Source organism: Pinus tabuliformis, chromosome 4_2 (assembly GCF_031772625.1).
Source record: "Pinus tabuliformis cultivar Carrire ecotype Pingquan chromosome 4_2, CPIR1, whole genome shotgun sequence".
Classification (NCBI taxonomy): domain Eukaryota; kingdom Viridiplantae; phylum Streptophyta; class Pinopsida; order Pinales; family Pinaceae; genus Pinus; species Pinus tabuliformis.
This window is the reverse complement of record NC_142304.1, coordinates 548,604,434-548,623,530: the sequence shown is the minus strand read 5'-3', so window position 1 is coordinate 548,623,530 and position 19,097 is coordinate 548,604,434. Positions and strand designations below refer to the sequence as shown.

The window sequence follows — 19,097 nt, the reverse complement described above, 5'->3', positions numbered from 1 at the left end:
ACATCCACTGTCAATGTACCATAGATTTTCCTGTCCTTCTGCATAAAACGCTATCCCACATCTTTCTGTCTGAGGTTCTTTTATTCTCCATTTTTTGGTGCTCGTGGCTTGTTCCTTTTTCTCCTGAAACCTGCTCCTGCATTCAGATTCTTTATGACCAAAATTATTGCAAATAGAACATTCAACTTCATTTTCAAGAACCGAAAAGTTGTTATAGGTCCTCTTTGTAATCCCTGTCATACTTCTTTGTTTTTGAGCTTCCCTAGTCATGATTGTTTTATATGCAACACATTGAGCTGCTTTGTGACCAAAGTTATGGCAAGAAAAGCATTGTCCATTGAAGAAGCTTCTGCGGTTATTGAATCTACCAGCCAACTGATTGTAATTTCTATTTTCATCTATTCTTGTGCCAAACTGAGAAGATTTTACCTGTGGTTGGTTGTAGCTTTTGTTCATCCTTAAGAAGGATTGTCCCTGATAGTTTCTGTTTGTAATTCGTCCCTGCTTTACCTGATTATCTTCATTGTTCTTCTGCTCATTTCTTCTTGCTGCATCAAGATAACTTTTTGAGGTGGATGCTTGAGAGGTTTCTCCATTATAGCCCAAACCTGTCTTGTTTAGAGGAGACCGCTGCACATTGATAATCTCATCCAAAGTTTCAGATCCTTTGACAAACTTAAGATTAATAGCTTTTGTTTTCTCAATTTCTTTTCTGAGACCAACAATTTCACCTTCTAGTTTTTCAAGATGTTTTTCCTTTTCATCAATTTGAAATTGCAAAGTATCAATGATCACACTCTTTTCTTCTATGCATCTCTTGAGTCTAGTAATTTCATTATAGAGATTATCCACATCTACAGCATCCTCATAATCATCATCTTCAAATGCCATTAATAGCTTATATTTATTACCTTGTTCATCTTCATCACTGTTTGATAAGCCATCACTATCTTCATGGGTGTAGTAGCTTTTCTTATTTGCACTTTGTTTCTTATTCCATCTAGCAGGTTCTTTTCCTTTATCCTTATTAGGACATTTTGCAGCATAATGACCTACTCTTCCACAAGCAAAGCATTTGAAAGGTAGCTTACCTCTGAACCTTCCAGCACCCCTTTGAAGATTTCTGACAAAATTTGATTCTTCTTCCTCTTCTTCTGGAACATGGCTTGCTTCATAGTAATCTTCTTTTCTTGATGCCTTAAAAGCAGCTTCCCTTCTGTCTGATGGACCTCCCTTTCTCATTTCATAAGCAGTTAGAATTCCATGTAGCTGAGACATAGTGAGAACTTTGAGATTTTCCTTTTCTTCTATTGCAGATACTTTAGATTCAAACTTGGGGGATAATGATCTTAGAATCTTTTGAACTACTATAGTCTCTTTTATTTCTTCACCCAAATTTTTCATACAATTAACAATCTCATCTACCCGAAGAAAATAATTAGCCACACTTTCATCATTATACATCTTGAGGGTCTCATATTGAATCCTGAGAGTTTGAAGTTTAGCTTGCTTTACCTGTTCATCTCCTTCATAGCTAGTGATCATTTTGTCCCATATCTCTTTTGCTGATTTGAAGTGCATGACCTTCATGAATTCTGTTTGAGATATACTTCCTAATAGAGTACTGACTGCTTTTGCATTTGTTTCATATGCCTTTTTCTCAGCTGGATCTGTAGGAGTAGCTGAAGGAAAAGCATAGCCTGTTTCTACAATGTCCCAAACTTCTGTACCAAGAGATTGAAGATATGCAGTAACTCTTACCTTCCAATAATTGAAATTTGTTCCATCAAAAACTGGTGGCCTGATTGATGCTTCTTTCTCGTAGTTGCTCATGATGAATGATCTTCCTTCAAGCGATCAAGCTTCTCTGAAGGACCTGCTCTGATACCAATTGTTGGAAATAATACTGAGAGGGGGGGTGAATCAGTATTATCAGATTAATCAAACTTTTTAAATGCTCAGAAACATATACGCTACTTCAGTTAAGTGAACCAGCGTGTACACGCTACTATGACGAAGTAAAACAGCGTATAAGAAGAAAATCCACAATTTAGTTAGCTTATTCTTCAATTAAGTGCATCAGGACATTATTCACCACATTAACAGTAAACATGTGCAGTATAACAGAACAGATAAAAAGCCACACACATGAACACCAAGATATAAGGTGGAAACCCAATGTGGGTGAAAACCACCTGCTGCAAGTTGTCTCTATCTTTCTTTAATATGAAACTTCAGTTTACAATCTTTTGTACTGGTGCAGCCTTATACCAGTACACAGGCTACAACCTGCAGAAGGCTACAACCTTCTCTCGTTCTCCAAACTTCCTTGGAAGGGAGCTCCAACCCCCTTTGTTCTTGTACTAGCCAAGATACTAGTACGTAGGTGCTGACCTACAATCTTCCTTCTTTCAGGTATCACTTTTCATACATTTTCAGACTTGGATATTCCTGAAGCACAACATTACAATCTGAAGACCACAATTCATTCAATTTCCACAACAGATCATTGAAGCATAAACAACCAAACTTTGAATCACTGAACCACTGAACCCTGTCAATCACCAGTTACCAGAACACAGAGCAGACTACAGAACTCTGCAATAACAGTCAGACCCCACTGTAAACCCAAAGTCAAGCTTCAAAAGATATACGCTACTTCAATGAGCAAAACCCGCGTATACACGCGCTTTTACCGAATCCAACCTGCGTACAGATCTAAAAATAAACTTTCTCAATTTGCAGCTGTACCAGACATTAGTTAGACCCAGAACGTAACATTGCGACAATATGCAGATCTAGAAATACGCATAATCAACCATATCATGATAGTGCATTTCAAACCATTAGATCCCGATCTATCCTAGTCTTCCATCAACCGATGTGATCTCTCCTTAGCTCATATCAAGCAACCCGAACCCTGCATAACAGACCTCTTTCTCTCTTAGATATTCAAGCCTTGTCAAAAAGATGATTTTGCCTAATGATCTTCTTCTCCTTATATAGTCTTAGGCCTAGCTTAATACCAAGAGCCAAAACCATAGTAACACAATACCATCAACTTTAAAACTAGGGATCGACACGCCCGTCGAGACATAATGGTCCGAAATCATAGGCACAACTTCCAAGGACTAACCACCATGGACCAAAGGAACCTTTCCACATACACGCGCTTTTTCTGAATCGAACTAGCGTGTACACGCGACTTGGGCTTAACGAAACGGCGTGTATGAGCTTCCTTGGCATGCTGTACAGAGATCTGTCTTCTGATTAAGTTGCCATCACCTGTACCAACCTCTGAGCACCTGTACCAACCTCTGAGTGAGTTGCCATCAAGGACAATACTTGAATCATAATGCCAACAGGTGCATCTAACATAGGGTTGAATGTTTACCAAGGGAGTTAGTTTCCAATATTAGGATTTAATTATTTATTATATTTTCCTATAGTTTTATGAGAATTGTGTGAGAATGAGAATTATTGAAAATAGGAGAAGGTTCGAGAGTATTTTGGAAGAATTGAGAGAATTTTGCGTTAGATAGATTTGATTTAGAGATAAAGGATTAGGTGGGAGATTTGATGGATCATGAGATATATTTGGGAGTTTGTTTAGGATGTAGAACTTACTTTAGGTTCAGATCCACTTATATAAATCTAGGTGAGCCATGAGGAAAGTAAGTAAGAGAGAGGAATGAGAAGCCAACGATTAGTCCAAGAATTCTCCTGTAAATATTTTATTCATTAATTAATTATTTCTAAGATTTTATATATATTAGTTGTGCGTGAATTTCAGTTTTATGTTGTGTGAAATTATTAATTTTTAATTTGCAACCCCCCTATGGTCTATTGCATCATGAGGCCATCACATTAGAGAAATTTGAGGTAAAAAATGAGCCTCAAAACAAAAATGTACAACAATTTTTTTTTTATAGGAACCAATAGGATTTAGTATGATGATGTCAACCAAGGGGGGTGATTCACCATTATTGGAGTAAAAAGGTAAAAAGCTAAATAGCTAAAAAAATAAAAAATTACTTTTTAAACTTATATTTTCAACTTATCTCCCTATGATTTTACACATTTTTTTGTGAGATCACTCATTGGATGTGGAATTTAATTTTTCATCCAAGGAGTACCCATGTTGCATACTTTTGATGGGCCCTACTACAGGAAAAATGTGAAATACATGAAAAAACATGATTGCAATCACATTTTTTCATATATTTCACATTTTTTTGTGTAGTATGGTCCATCGAAAGTATAAAACATGGGTACTCCTTGGATGCAAAAATAAATTATGCATCCAACAAGTGCTCATGCTCAAAATTTGAGTAAAATCGTAGGGAGATAAGTTGAAAATATGAGTTGAAAATTTAGTTTTTTTGTTTTTTCCCTCCAAAATTTGATGAGGTAATTTAATCTTATTTTATTATTTCCACTATTATTTTGTAATATTCCTTAGAAGGCCCATTTTATAACTCAAAATTTCTCTAATTTCAACTTTCATCCTCCACACACGGTATGTCAAGTTCAAAAACTACAAAGGAAAGTTAATTTCTCATGGAGGTGTTGGGTGCAATATTTGAGGATATTTTAGGCATCATTTTCCCCATTTTTGGTCATTCTCCCTCATTCAACCTATAATTTCCCTAGAATAATGTCACTCCCTCTAATAAAGAAGCAACAGTTTTCTTTGACGTATTATTATTATTTTTTGCTAAGTATTTAATGAAACAATGCTTTCTTTGGGATGACTAACTAGGGTATCTTTGGAAGAGTTCTTTTGAATCTTTTTCTTTTAGGTGTTTCCATAAATACTAATAGTCATGGGTGGAAAGATGTTGTTGTTACTTGTTGTTACATGGTGTGAGTTATTGTTACAACCAGGGTTTTCCATTTTTTGTTGTTACACCATGAAGCTTTTGTTACACTGCAAATTTTCAAAGACTGTAGCCGCCATTTTTGAACACAATTGTTAAGGGGCCACATGAAGTAATTACATGAGGATAGTTAGGAAGATATGAGCAGTTACAATTATGTCTAAATAAGAGTGGTGTAACCATAAAAAATCTTTATTAAAACTAGATTGTAACAATTTCTATCTTTTTATTATTTATGTTAGCTTAATCAATATCAGAATCGCATATTCTCATGACTGATTCATTTTTCTAATTTTGGTGCTTTGTAAAGACTTTATCAAAAATCTTAGTCACATGTGGTGGGGAATGGAACATAGATAATACTGACATTTTTATCTTGTACTCTTCAACTATTTTAATAAGGAAGATATCTGGTGATGTTACTGCAAATTTTGTGTTGAATCCTTAACTAGTTTTCATTTTACTCCTACACCCTGCTAGGGAGGAAGGGCCCTCCTCTTTAGCAAGGATCACAATGTTGATAGGATATTTGTTTTCTTTCATGTGTTAGTGTGGATTTATTATTACTATTGCACACTTTTCATTGTGGAATATATACACTTCTTCTTTCCGATTTATTATGTGTTGTTACACAGGATAATCAATTCCATGTTATTTAATTGATGTTATACCTTTAGTTGATAGTGTATGGTGCACCTATATTTATTCTAAAGTTTTTTTGAAGTGTGGATTCTTTCCTTGCCGAGTGTGTTTCATTTCTGCAATGTACCTATTAATTCTTGCAAGTTTGTATTTCCATTCTGCAAGAGTGCTTAAATTTCTGCAATCATGTTCAACGAGATTTGTTTTGTTTTGCCTGTTTGTTACATGTATTGGCATAGATAGTGCCAATGCCTTTGAAATAAAAAGACTTACCCTGGTTGATAATTAATGATTGTGGTGTAGTTACTTTAGGAGTGATAAAAACTCACACACATTTTAGCGCCATTGTTGAGGAAGGTTGTCAATGATACAATCAGCTAGCGCTTTCTTTTGAATTTCCTTTTGATAGAGTGTCTCTAATTTTACAGGCGTTGGGTGGTGAGATGAGAGGTAAGAACCTACACATCGCTCTTACCTACCTAAGCGTGCTCACCATTGTAATAATTAGGACACTTAGGGTGTGTAAACTTTTGAATTTCTTGTTGGTAGAGTGTCTTTAATTTTACAGGTGTTGGGCGGTAAGACGAGAGGTAAGAACCCGCATATATATATAATATACCTGAACAGGCTCACCACTGTGATAATTAGGACACTTAGCGTGTGAAAATAATTACACATAGGGTCCATGTGTAGAACGTATGAGTGAAGAAGATGAAAAAAGTAGGAACCCTAATAAACCTACAGGCAAAATGGGTCGAAAAAAGAACAAGAAAATATTGATCAAGGGAGAGTAAAATTTATCCAAGAATTGATATCAAAAGCAGAAAGAGAGCAGTCAACACCACACAGGGACGTGAGAAAAACAGTCCCACATAAATTTTTTGCTTCTACATTAAAATCAGGAGTATTTGGTTCCTCTATTTTAGCACCCAATTTTCCTCAAACTAGCCTACAAACTCCCAATTCTGTAAACTCAAATCGGTAACAACAAGGAGAAACTAGTGGAAAAGATTTTGGATTAGAAGGACAAGGGTAAACGAGTGGGAAATATCAAGGGATAGAATCAGAAGAACGTTCTTTCACTTTCCAATACTTATACTTAGGTAGTGTAGTAAAACGACAGCCCTAGAACAATCTGAGAAATTATCACAAGAATCCCTATCTACAGAACATTCGAGCGAGAAATATTTAGAAGGATACTCACTAGAAAAATAATTAGGAGATATTCCAATGGGGGATAACAACAAAAATGATGGGACATATGGCACTATTACTACTTTTGAATTTCCAATAAATGATATAATCGAAGAAGCCCCAATGAAAAATATCCCTCTATCAGCGCTTCCATCTTTCTGGGGTTTGATTGTAGAAGATCCTAATACTTTTCTATTTCAGTTTGATGTTCTATGGAGTTATGACTACACTTCAGATGCTCAAAAGCTAAAACTATTTCCTGCCACTCTAAAAGGAGCAACATTAAGATCGTCTATGGGACTAGGTTCTACCGCTCTATGAATATTGGGGCATATGAAGAATACATTTCTGGAAAATTACCAAGACTAATGTTGAACTAGAGATCTAAGAGAGGAGATATTCAAAATGAAACAAAAGGAAGAAAAGAACTTGGAATATTATGTGGAATGGTTCCATTATAATATACAAAGGTCCAAACATAGTGATATGGATCTAGAAATTTTGAAAATAATATTGATTCAGGGAATGAGAGATGACTTCTTTACATGTTGAACCTGTTAGGAAAAGGAGATATATCTTAGGAGCCATATAATGATATAATAAAACTTTTATTAAGGTGTTTGTGAGGATAGTCATGTGGGATAAGCATGGCACGATATGCCTATGTTAAAATACATAAATCTACAAATGGAGGTGTGACCAGAGTTGAGATTGGAAACTTGTTTGAGAATATCAAGACCAATATTCTCAGTACATTGTCTGCCCAATTGAAAACAACACAAGTTAAAAATACACAGGAAGAAGCTAATAAGGCCTTGGTCGTGTTCTACCAAAAATGTAAAAACAAACATTCCCTGAGGGAATGGAGAGTCAACAACGTTAACTTGTGCAATATTTGTGACCTAGAGCATTCTACAGGATACTATCCAGATCTCCCAAGACTAAATCCAACACTCAAAAATCAAGCGAGGAGGCTCAGTCTTCTTAATTTATTGGGTTCAGGAAGCCTTGGCAACCACGGCCACCAGGTATGTCTTAAGAATTTTTATTCAATCTGTCAAATAATGTATATAATTTTCAGCAATTTCAATGGCAGTATCCCACTCCTCCAGCTCAATTTCCTTCACCATGGAACCAATGGTCTCCTTCTCCACCTTTTCCTTATTCTCCATCTCATTCATACTCTTGGCCCGAGAGTTGGAGGGGAAACTCTTTAGGCCCAGTCCCTCCTTCGTTACCAGTGCAACAGTAATTGCAACTTCCACCTCTCTCATCATATGCTACCACTCCTCCCATATGTCCCCAATTACCTTTGTAGTATAACCCTAACCTAAATAATAAGGAAACTCATAATATAGAATCCTCCACTTCTTTCCATACTTACTACTTACTTAACCTTATTGAATGCAACGAGATCCACCTTCGATCAAGAAAAGTAGTAAACTCAAAAACCTCCCCTATTATTACTGAAGAGGAATGTGAATCACCTAGGGATGATCCTATGGATTTTGGTGAAACTACTACACATGTAACAACTAATTAAAATAATGTTGACACATCTACAACATCCCATCCAACTTCTATATAGACTAAGGATCCTCCATATCCGCAAAGACTAGCTCAAACTAGGATGATTCCACAACCCAAATATGATTTCCTCAGGGAGTTAAATAATTTTCACATAAGGATTCCCTTGCTGCAAGCCATTAAGGATGTCCCCATCTATGCAAAAGCAATAAGAGACCTATGTGTTAAGAAACCTAGAAGGAATCCCAAATATCCTGTTACTATCCATGTCATGAGAAAATTATCAGAACTCATGACTGGTAAGCCTCTTTTGGCTAAATACAATGACCTAGGAAATCCTACAGTCATTGTTTATATTGATGGGAAGCCCATTACAAACACAATAATTGATTTAGGGGCAGAAATCAATGTAATGACTAAGGAAATATTCACCACTTTAGGACTAAACGGGCTGAGACAAACACCTACAGTGCTAGAACTAGCAGATAGGTCACATGTTAAACCTGAAAGAGTGGTAGAGGATGTAGTATCACAATGGATTCCTGGAGGCATCCAACAAAATTTCTTATTTTTCAAACCAAATAAAATATGGGGGGACATTCCTTAGTATTAGGAAGGCCTTGGTTGGCCATTGCAGATGCATTCATAGGTTGTAGGTTGGGCTTCATGATGATTTTAGATGGACAAGAAACAAATAACCTCAGCCTCTACCCTCCTGCAAAACCAAGTATTGATTTGGAAAATCCCTTATGGGATGAATTTGAACTAAATCATAATATTCCCAACCACTCCTCACTCTTGCCAAAACGTAGTATTTTAAGAATGAAATAGAGGATGACAGTGTCAATGGATTTATTAGTAATTCCCTTGTTGTTACTTCTATTGATTCTTTAGGGGTAGAAGATACCATGGAATACTTGAGAATAGAACATATGAAAACCGCCCAACCGCCCCTAATCTCAAAAGAAGCCTAGTTGAAATAGAGCCAGGCTAAAATCTAAATATTAATCCTAATCCAACTCCCAAACATAACAGGATCTTGTTACAACAGTTATAGAAACATAAAAAGGCATTTTCATGGGATTACAAAGACATGAAAGGCATTCACCCCAACTCATGTACTCACCACATCTACTTGAAAGGAGACTACAATCCAATTAGGTAGCCACATTGATGCATGAACCCAAAACTTAAAGAAGTGGTAAAAGAAGAATTGAAAAAGCTTCTAAATGAAAACTTCATTTATCCCATCTTCGGTAACCAATGGGTATCTCTGCCTATTATTGTTCCTAAAAGCAATGGAAAATGGAGGATCTATGTGGACTACAGAGAACTTAACAAAGCCACTCAAAAGGACCATTTTCATTTGCCATTTATACATCAAGTCCTTGACACCTTATCTAGAAAAAAATTCTTTTGATTTATATATGGGTTTAGTGGTTATAATCAGATACAGGTTTCCCTAGAGGATCAGGATAAAACCACCTTTACTTGCCCTTGGGGGACTTCTGCATACAAAGTTATCCCTTTTGGACTCTGTAATGTACCAATAACCTTCCAGAGGGAAATATTGGGGATATTCGTGTATTTTATAAATCACTATTTAGAAGTATTCATGGATGAATTTACACCTTATGGTGACGATTTTGAAACAGCATTAGCCAATCTCGAAAAAGTGTTAGAGCGATGTGAGCAAACTAATGTTGCTTTAAGCACTGAAAAATGTCACATGATGATGAATGAAGGAATTGTGTTTAGGCATTATATTTCTTCTTAAGCGATAAAGGTAGACCCTACTAATGTGGAAGTAATTCTGAAAATTCCAAATCCCAAAAATAAAGAAGAGGTACGTATTTTTTTGGGACATGCAAGGTATTACAACAGGTTTATAGAAAAAATTTCAAAAATTGCATCTCCATTATTTTCTCTTCTTACTAAATATGTGGAATTTATTTGGACAAGAAAATGTGAACATGCCTTTACAAAGTTAAATCAATGTGTATCAATAGCCCCTGTTTTGCAAAGGACCAAACTGGGATGTGTCATTTCACATACTAGTAGATGCATCTGATACTACTGTAGGAGTGTGTTAGGTAAACTAGAAGACAAGAAGCCATATGTCATCTACTACATCAGAAAGACTATGACTCTAGTAGATTTAAATTATATAGTTATAGAAAAAGAGTTTCTTGCAGTAGTGCATGCCATTAATAAATTTAGGCACTACATTATAGGTTAGCAAATATTTGTGCACACTGACCACTCTGCCATTCATTTTCTAATGAATAAACCTGTTACTAATGGTAGGCTTACATGTTGGTTGTTTCTATTACAAGATTTTCATATAACAATATTAGATAAATGTGGAAAAGATAATGTAGTGGTTGATTTTCTTTCTAGGCTAACTGTTAATAGTGACTGCATGATCGATGAGGATTCTTTTCCAGATGAATATCTTTTTTTGTACTTAAACTCACTCACTGTGGTATGCAGACATATCTAGCTAACTTTTTGTAGGGAGATATCCACAACATCTATCCTCAAAATAAAAGAATAAGAGTGTTCAGTAGAGTGCAAGATACTCTTGGGCAGAATGATACCTCTACTACACAGGGCCAGATCATCAGATTAGGCATTGTCTAAGAGAGGATGAGATTTTTGACATCCTTAGAGCTTGCATGAGGAAAATTATGGTGGACATTTTGTTGACAAGAGGATAGGGCATAAAATGCTTTCAACAAGATATTATTTGTCTACCATATTCCAGGATGCAAAGAAATTTGTGAAGGGATGTGACAATTGTTGGAGAATAGGTCAACCAACCCGATCAGATGAAATGACGTTACAACTTGAAATAGTCTTGGAACCATTTGAGAAGTGGGCCTTAAACTTTGTAGGACCAATTAATCCTTCATCTCAGTAGAAGTCATACATTCTAGTTTGTATAGACTATGTCAGAAAATGGGTTAAAGCAAAGGCACTAACCAAGGAAACTGAACAGGTTGTTTCAGATTTTTTATTTGAAGACATTTTTGTTCACTTTGGAGTACCTCAAGAAATAGCCAGAGTTGTAGGACCATCTCATTTGATCTAGAGATTAGTTGATAGATTCAAGGTTCGTCATAGAATTACCTCACCATATCATGATTGTTAAGAAAATGGTCAAGTGGAGAGCACTAATAAGGTTATTGAAGGAATTCTCACTAAGACTGTAGTGAGCCACAAGAGGAACTGGGTTGATAAACTTCTAGAAGCACTATGGGCATATAGAACTACGTGGAGAAATACTACTGGATTTTCACCATACGAATTGGTGTATGTGGTAAAAACCCATTATTCCCCATTGAGTTTGAAATAATAATACTTAGAACAACATTGCAACTAAACCTAGAATGGACTACAACTCAGAAACATTGGCTGAACCAATTAAATGAAAAATATGAGAATAGATTGGCTACCATCCAGCAAACAAACATCATCTAATAGTAGAGGGCTAAGTGGCATGACAAGTTTATCAAAAAGATGGTGTTTTAGAAAGGTGATTGGGCTCTACTATATGATTCACGATTCGGATACTTCAAGGGGAAGCTTTGCACCATATGGCTAGGTCCTTTTGAGCTAGATACAATCTTCAACCATGGGACTATGAGATTAACTACCATAGATAGTGTTGGGCGATTTAGTTGTCTGCTAAATCCCTGTCATTTAATTTATCAATCCGGGGAATCGTAAACTTAGAAGCAAACCAAAATATATGGGACCTTAGATGAAACAGGTGTAGGAAGTTTGTTTAGAATGGAAATGCATATTACAAATCTAAACTATCAGATCTATTTTATGAAAGCATAAAAAAAAATTTTGATCAATGGAATTATTTTAATTTAGAAGATAGAGAATAGTCTCTTGTTCAAGAGTCCTCATTGTCCTTTTACCATCTTTCTATAATAACATTGCCAAACACCTAAGAAAGCAGGAAAGAAAGCATATAAATGAAAGCAGGTAAATATTGTTTTCAGTTCAGCTCTTAACTCATGGAGAAGAGTCTCCTAACTTAGGAGGACTTGATTTCTCTAGATACTGAAAGGGAATCAATATTCACATAAATGTAATCTAGGAAAGCATATGAGAAAGTAAATATTATTTCAATTTAATCTAGCTCATGGAGAAGAGACTCCTAACTTAGGAGTTCCTGGTTTTCCTTCTCACATCAAAACTAGCTACTGAAAGGAGATCAACCTTCACACAACAAAACATGGCCACAACATGAATTCATACTAAAATTATCTACAAGTATTTACAAGAAAGAAATAAGATGAACATCATAATTAAAATTAGTATATTCACAACATTACTTTACAATAAAGTGCACTTATCTCAGTATGGGGATCCTTCCATTCCTCAATGAGCACACATGAACAACTATCACACCTTAAGAATCAAACAACACTCATAACTCATGATTTGGGAAAATGATATTATTCATGTTGAATGAACATAAATCTAATGCTAATGAATAACTGATAATTGTTTTCTCTCCCTCCTCCTCCATAACATAATTTGGAGGATGCTCCTCTTATTTATACATGAATTAGGGATATCTACTCAATAAATGTAGATCCCTTAAATATCTACTAGAACCATACTTGTCTCAACTTATCCCTAAATACTAGATACAAATCCCATGACACATCAAAATCTCCACGATCTTTCTCCTTGGAATATGGTCCACCTCTTGAGTTGAAATTCGAATTTGATCTTGGGAGGCCACATAAGGGTGCCTTGGAAACTTCCAAATGATCTACACATGTCATCAAACTCAAGCCACTTTTAGGTATAAGCAAATACATGTTATTTCTCTAACTTTTAATCATAAATTCACTCTAAATACATGAAATTAATAACTTTGGAAATTGAAAATATAAACTCATATGGTAATGGAAATATAGGGTTATGTAATGATAATATGATGAAATGAGGTGACAAAATGAGGATAAAGGTGAAAATGGAGTGAAAATTGAGGTTAATTTGGTGGCCCAACATACCCCCCAACTTAAGTTATTGCATGTCCTCATGCAATCTATTACATTGATCATGATTTGATCTTTTGAATTGTCTTGCTTTTACGTGAACTTTGGCTGATGTCGATTTTTTTAACTTCACATAATTTTCTTTTTGACAACTTTGTTCCTTTTTGCAAAGTCTTCTCTCTTAAAAACATTTTCTTGCAACATATTATTTTGGTTGGTTCTTGTGTAACAACCAAAATTTGTTTAGTATTGGTTCTTGTGTAACAATACTTTCATTGTTTTTGTGTTGCATCAAAAGACTTTGAAAACATTTAATCGATTGCAACATATTATTTTGGTTGGTTCTTGTGTAACAACCAAAATTTGCTTAGTATTGGTTTTTTGTGTAACAATACTTTCATTGTTTTTGTGTTGCATCAAAAGTCTTTGAAAACATTTAATCAACCTTTCTTTTTTTGATCGTTATTTGCAAAACATGTAACATTTGAATCATAATGCAATAGTAGTTTTTTTTTAAAAGTATGTTGGTTAGAAAGAGTATGTTGGTTAGGATGACATATGTAGAAAGGACATATATGACATATGGAAGGTGATAATGGAGTATGGATGTGAATATGAACATGGTGAAACACTTTCCAAAAATTATAATTTTAGTATTAAAGGAATTGTATGATAAAAAGTTAGAAAAGAACATACCTTTACTTACCTGAGTGGACAAACTATGTATATGTAGAAAAGTGTAGCTTCCGCTGTTGAATCATGGAATGAAGAATACAAGAATGTGATCTGTGTCTTGGTTGCATATATGATGGATGAAGTTGCGAATGTGGATCTTTTATTACTTTTACTGAACCTGTTGAATCTTCTCTTGAATCATATAGTCTTCGTCTCGTCCCATATCATGGCACAATTCTTTCCATGCGAATGAATGTGTCAATGTCGAACATGGAAAGAAGTCATTGGATTACCGACCATTGATGAATGTCGTTAACCAATGCAAGGAAAACTCACCATTAATGTCAATGAGTGCTAAGGTACCCAAGTACATCTTGCGAAGTGCGAATGAATGAGCTGATGTCAAGCCACTTGCAAGATCCAACAAACAAGGGACATTAATGTATTCCCATTGTTCATTGGCGAGAAGACTTGCCATTAAGGCATGCAAGCCTCAAGGTACTAATAATGATTCTAGTCTTTATCCCAGATAAGGTGCTGAGGTCGATGGGTCAAGACTTGTTGAAAGGTGGGCCTTAAGGAATCCCACATCAGTCAACGCAAGTTCATACAAATGATTGGTAGGACTATAGATACAAGATGTTATGGTCAAACAATTTTTATGGCAAGGAAAGCAAGGCAATGTAGAGAGATGGATGGTTTATTCATGAGGCAAAAAGGATGAACTGAATGGTAGGAAAAAATGTATGCGACTAAGAAAAGTAGACATGTATGAAGTCATGATGGATAAGGCATTGAATAAGTGGACTTTAACATGGATGACTGATGAGGCTTTGAAGGAGAAGTGTGGGAAACAAATCACGACAATAAAACATTTCTCTGTAGCCACAAATGTCACGACATTTGTAATTAACTCCTTCAAGCTTAAATAATGAATGTGATTTCGAGAGATCACATCTTCATGGACTTGGATCATCGCGCACCTGTCAAAGCTCAGTTCAAATCTTGCATGAAAATTGTGAGAGCTTTTTTTTGAAGAACATAAAATTCAAGTATGAGTATAAATGCTTAACAACCAATATAAAATGAAATGAATTTTTTTACCTGTTGCCTTTGTGCGCAAGTTCCTAACTCCAACAAGACAAGTTAGCGTAAAATGTTTTCAGCTGTTATGAAATGTCCATTTGCAATTTTTTTAATTATTTATTTTTTATTTTTTATTTTTTTTTTAATTGTTTTTTTTTTAATTTTTTTTTTGAATTGTTTTAATATTTTTTTAATTACTTTGATTTTTTTTATTTTTACTTTTTTATTTTAATTGGTTTTTTATTCTTTTTTGAATTGTTATTTTTTAATTGTTTTGTTTTTTTTTTAATTTTTTTGTTAAAATTAAAATTTGTTTTGGATTGTTATTAAAATAAAAATAAAATAAAAAATGTTTTTTTTTTTTATTATTTGAATTGTTTTAATTTTTTTTATTGTTTTGTTTTTTTTTTAAACTTTAAAACTAATATTTATTTTCTATGGTTATAAATAAAACATAATTAAATCAAATCTAAAAAAAAATGTTTTGCATTGTTTTGATTCTTTTTTTGTTGTTTCTTTTAATTGTTTCGATTTTTTTCAGAAGGCTGGAAAGTCAGCTTCATAGAAATTTGAGGATTATCCTTGACAAGAGCTCTTAAAACATCTAAACAAGCTTCTCTTCTCTTTAGAGAGCTTCCTAGCAGATCTAAAAGGATGTCCAGAGCACCAGCATTCAACAGAGACTGTTGTTGCATGCTGGTTTCACAGCAACGTGCAATAACACTTGCTGCAAATTCTGCTACATTTTCATTGGTACTGTTAAGAAGGGTCAGTAGTAGATCCATTCTCTGACCTTGAAGCATGTCATTTTTTTGAAGCAAGTGCTGACTGGAAAATCATTTTCAAGGACCTAGCACCAGCCTCCACAACCTGTTCGTCTCCATTGCAAAGCATATGCAAGAGATGGGGTAGAGCCCCACTGTCCAAGACCGTCTTGACTCCCAATTCAATCCCACATGCAAAGCTCCCGACCGCAGCTACGGACTGAACCAACAGTGGAGCCTCCGATTCACTCGCCAAGATCTCCACAACTCTTGGAACTGCACCCAACTTTATATAAGACAATTTTTTGGTCTTGTTGCCGATTATTTGGTTCTTTACGTCCCTGAGGGCCTTCAACTTCGCACCAGCATCCACTGAACTCAGATTCTCAACCAGTTCCTCCGGGTGGCACCATCCCAATGAGGAGGGCATCGTGTTATCGTCTCTCTGATTTGGGAAGGTTCGATTTTGGGATTCGAACCCGCGACCTGTCGTGTGAGCAAGGCGCCTCTAAACTGGTGCAAGAGGTCAATCCTCCTCTGGCTTCAGCACATCATCTTCTGGAGGGTCGGCCAGTACCCACATGTCGTTGCCATCCAGAACCATCCCCTTGTTCTTTTCAACTCACCACGACGCCGGAATCAGGCATTCCTCCTTGAGAAAATCACACGATTTGTTCACCAGCACCACGCTCCGATTCCCCTCAAACTTTAGGTTTGATTTGATTTCCCAGGGGAATCTTTCAGGTACACTGATCAGCTCGTTAGTGGACGGGTTTAGCAGATAAAAATCCTGACGACGAAAAAGGGTAGAGTGTTTAGACACAAAAATATGGCGGTGCCACTCTGCAGTAAACGCAATACCAAGAAATTGTGTAGGAAGATCACTTTGAACCCAATCGTTTTCCTCAGGATTGTATTGTGGACGCATACAAGTGTCAAGAGAATTGCCCTAGAGAACAAATGACGAGAAATATCAAGAACATTGCATCTACATGCCAACAACATCCCATCAAATTAGGTAATAGAATTATCCAATCCTAAAATGTTGAGATTGCAACAAGATGATGGAGCTTAGTGAAAAGAGTCGCCTTCACTAAGTGGGCCCGCAGGTAAATTATGGCGCAAGTTCTATTTTTGATCACAGTGTGAGTGATCACAGTGTGGTTGATCACAATGTGGGTGACCAAAGTGTGGGTGACCACAGTGTGGGTGATCAAAGTCTATTTTTAGACTGGCTATCAAAAATAGAAAAGTCAAATATTAGTCTCATAATAATATTTGGACTATAAACTTGATCTTATTCTCTTGGAGCACTTCAGTTTGAGCTACAGATGTGGCCCATGCAGCTGTCAGAAGGAAGTACACTTTTCTTATGAGTCAATTGAGTTTTTTCATGCATGACTTTAGTTAGAACTCAATCAGTTGAGTTTGGTGGAGTTGATTGTGAAGTTGATGGAGTTGTGTTCAGTTTGACTTGGTTAAACTAGTTGTAGTTAGTCTAACTGCAGATAGACTAATGATGAGTTGTTAAACTAATTATTAACTCATAATACAACTATAAAATACATCAGTTAACTTAGTTGCATGTCAGTGCATGTTCAGTTCAGCAGGGACAGGTGTTATAGAATCAGATTGCTATCAATTTTGACTATAGTTGTGCATCAGATCTTGCACAATCAAGGGATTGAGTATGCCAATGAGTTTTCTCATGTATTTGCCCAGTTTGTAGCTTCTTCTCACATCTTACACATTGTGAGTGATTCTTTGGAGGTGAAATACGAGTTTGGTAAGCCATTCTTATTCATTCTTGAGCAGGTATTGAGCAGTGGAGGCAGGCAAGCAGTGGAATAGATTTGGAGATCAGATCTTAGCTGTATTGTGTGTAACAGGTGGAGCTGGTACTGGATTGCTTGTGATAAGCATTGTACTTTGTAATGTTACATGGTCTAAATCATTAATATACAAATAGTGTCAGGTTTTTAGCGAGATGCTTTCCCCGGGTTACATACTGTGTTAATGTGTGAATGCTCTTGATGTTTTATTGTTATTGATGCTTCTATATTGATGATCAACGTAGAGGAGCTTATGTATTGTGTATGTATTCCGCAATAGTACATGATAAGGATAATCTCTGTTGAATATGTGTTAAATTATTCAAAATTTCTACATAAAAAAGTTGTAATAGAATGCTCAAGCCCTCTGAGCGGTATAGATCTTCGATGTCAGAGAAGCCTTTCTGAATCACAAATTAATTTTGGATTAGACATGGTTGACCATGTCTATTCCTGGGATATTGAGATCATGTAGAGAGATCACAGGAAATTAGATAAAGATAGGAAATTAGATAAAGGCCGATTTTAGGAGGATTTTTCTCTAACCGAGTCTAGCAGATGCATGCAAAATTGAGGGCAGTTGAAACCACCATAAAAGAATTTACATCAATGTTTGTTCTGGAGCTGGAGACTGCTCAGACTATTAAGGAATATGATTTTGGTTATTCGCTGGAATTAAATTGGTAGCGGCTTGGATCATAGTGAAATCACATTGAAGAGTGGCGATGTGGCCCTTCTATTTATAGTGATTGGTATCGTGGTGTTTAGATATACTTTCATCTTGTTTTTCACTAATTGGTAATGGCGTGGTCAATGATGATAAAAGAAAGGCCTGTTTCTCATAACATTCGCAGTGGCCGCCTGAGGGCATTCTTTTCGCCGGGCTTGAGAGCCATCGCTATTTTCAACCCTCCTCTGAGATGCCTCTTTTATATTTCTCTTTTTTGCAGTTTTTTTAACTTCTGTATGACATGCAAGAATTACGTGCATTTTGTTTTTTCTTTGTGTCTTTTGAGATGTTTATTGTTGAAGGTTTCGTTACAATCTCATTTCCTTCGCTCGCTGAAAGCTCAGGGACCCTCTAACCTTCGCTAACCTTCGCTCGCTGAGAGCTCAGGGATCCCCTCCGAGTTTTGAGTCGAAGTCTCTTCAAATCTCATGAAATCATCCCCCCAATCACAGTAGGCCGGTTCCACAATGAACAGTTGCAGTGCTGCAGTTAAAAAAATTCGCCATGGATGATATTTGAATTATCAACACTTTCGAAACACAGAAAACCTGAGGGAGTCCCATACGGTCGCTCCACGGAATCAGATTGGTGAGTTTTAGCGATTGTTTGTTTTATTTTATATTTTATATTTTTATTTTTATGTGATTTTTATTGTTTTGTTATTTTATGTTTTTTTTTTAGTTTTTAAAATATATATATATATATATATATATATATATGTCTTTTTTTTTTTTTATTAA

At 35.7% G+C, this 19,097-nt stretch overlaps 1 pseudogene; it reads right to left on the bottom strand.

Annotated features, from left to right (window-relative positions):
- Positions 1-16,417: 16,417 nt before the first annotated feature.
- The window catches only part of LOC149170456 (protein DEHYDRATION-INDUCED 19 homolog 6-like), a 180,896-nt pseudogene continuing 178,216 nt past the window's right edge, over positions 16,418-19,097 (bottom strand).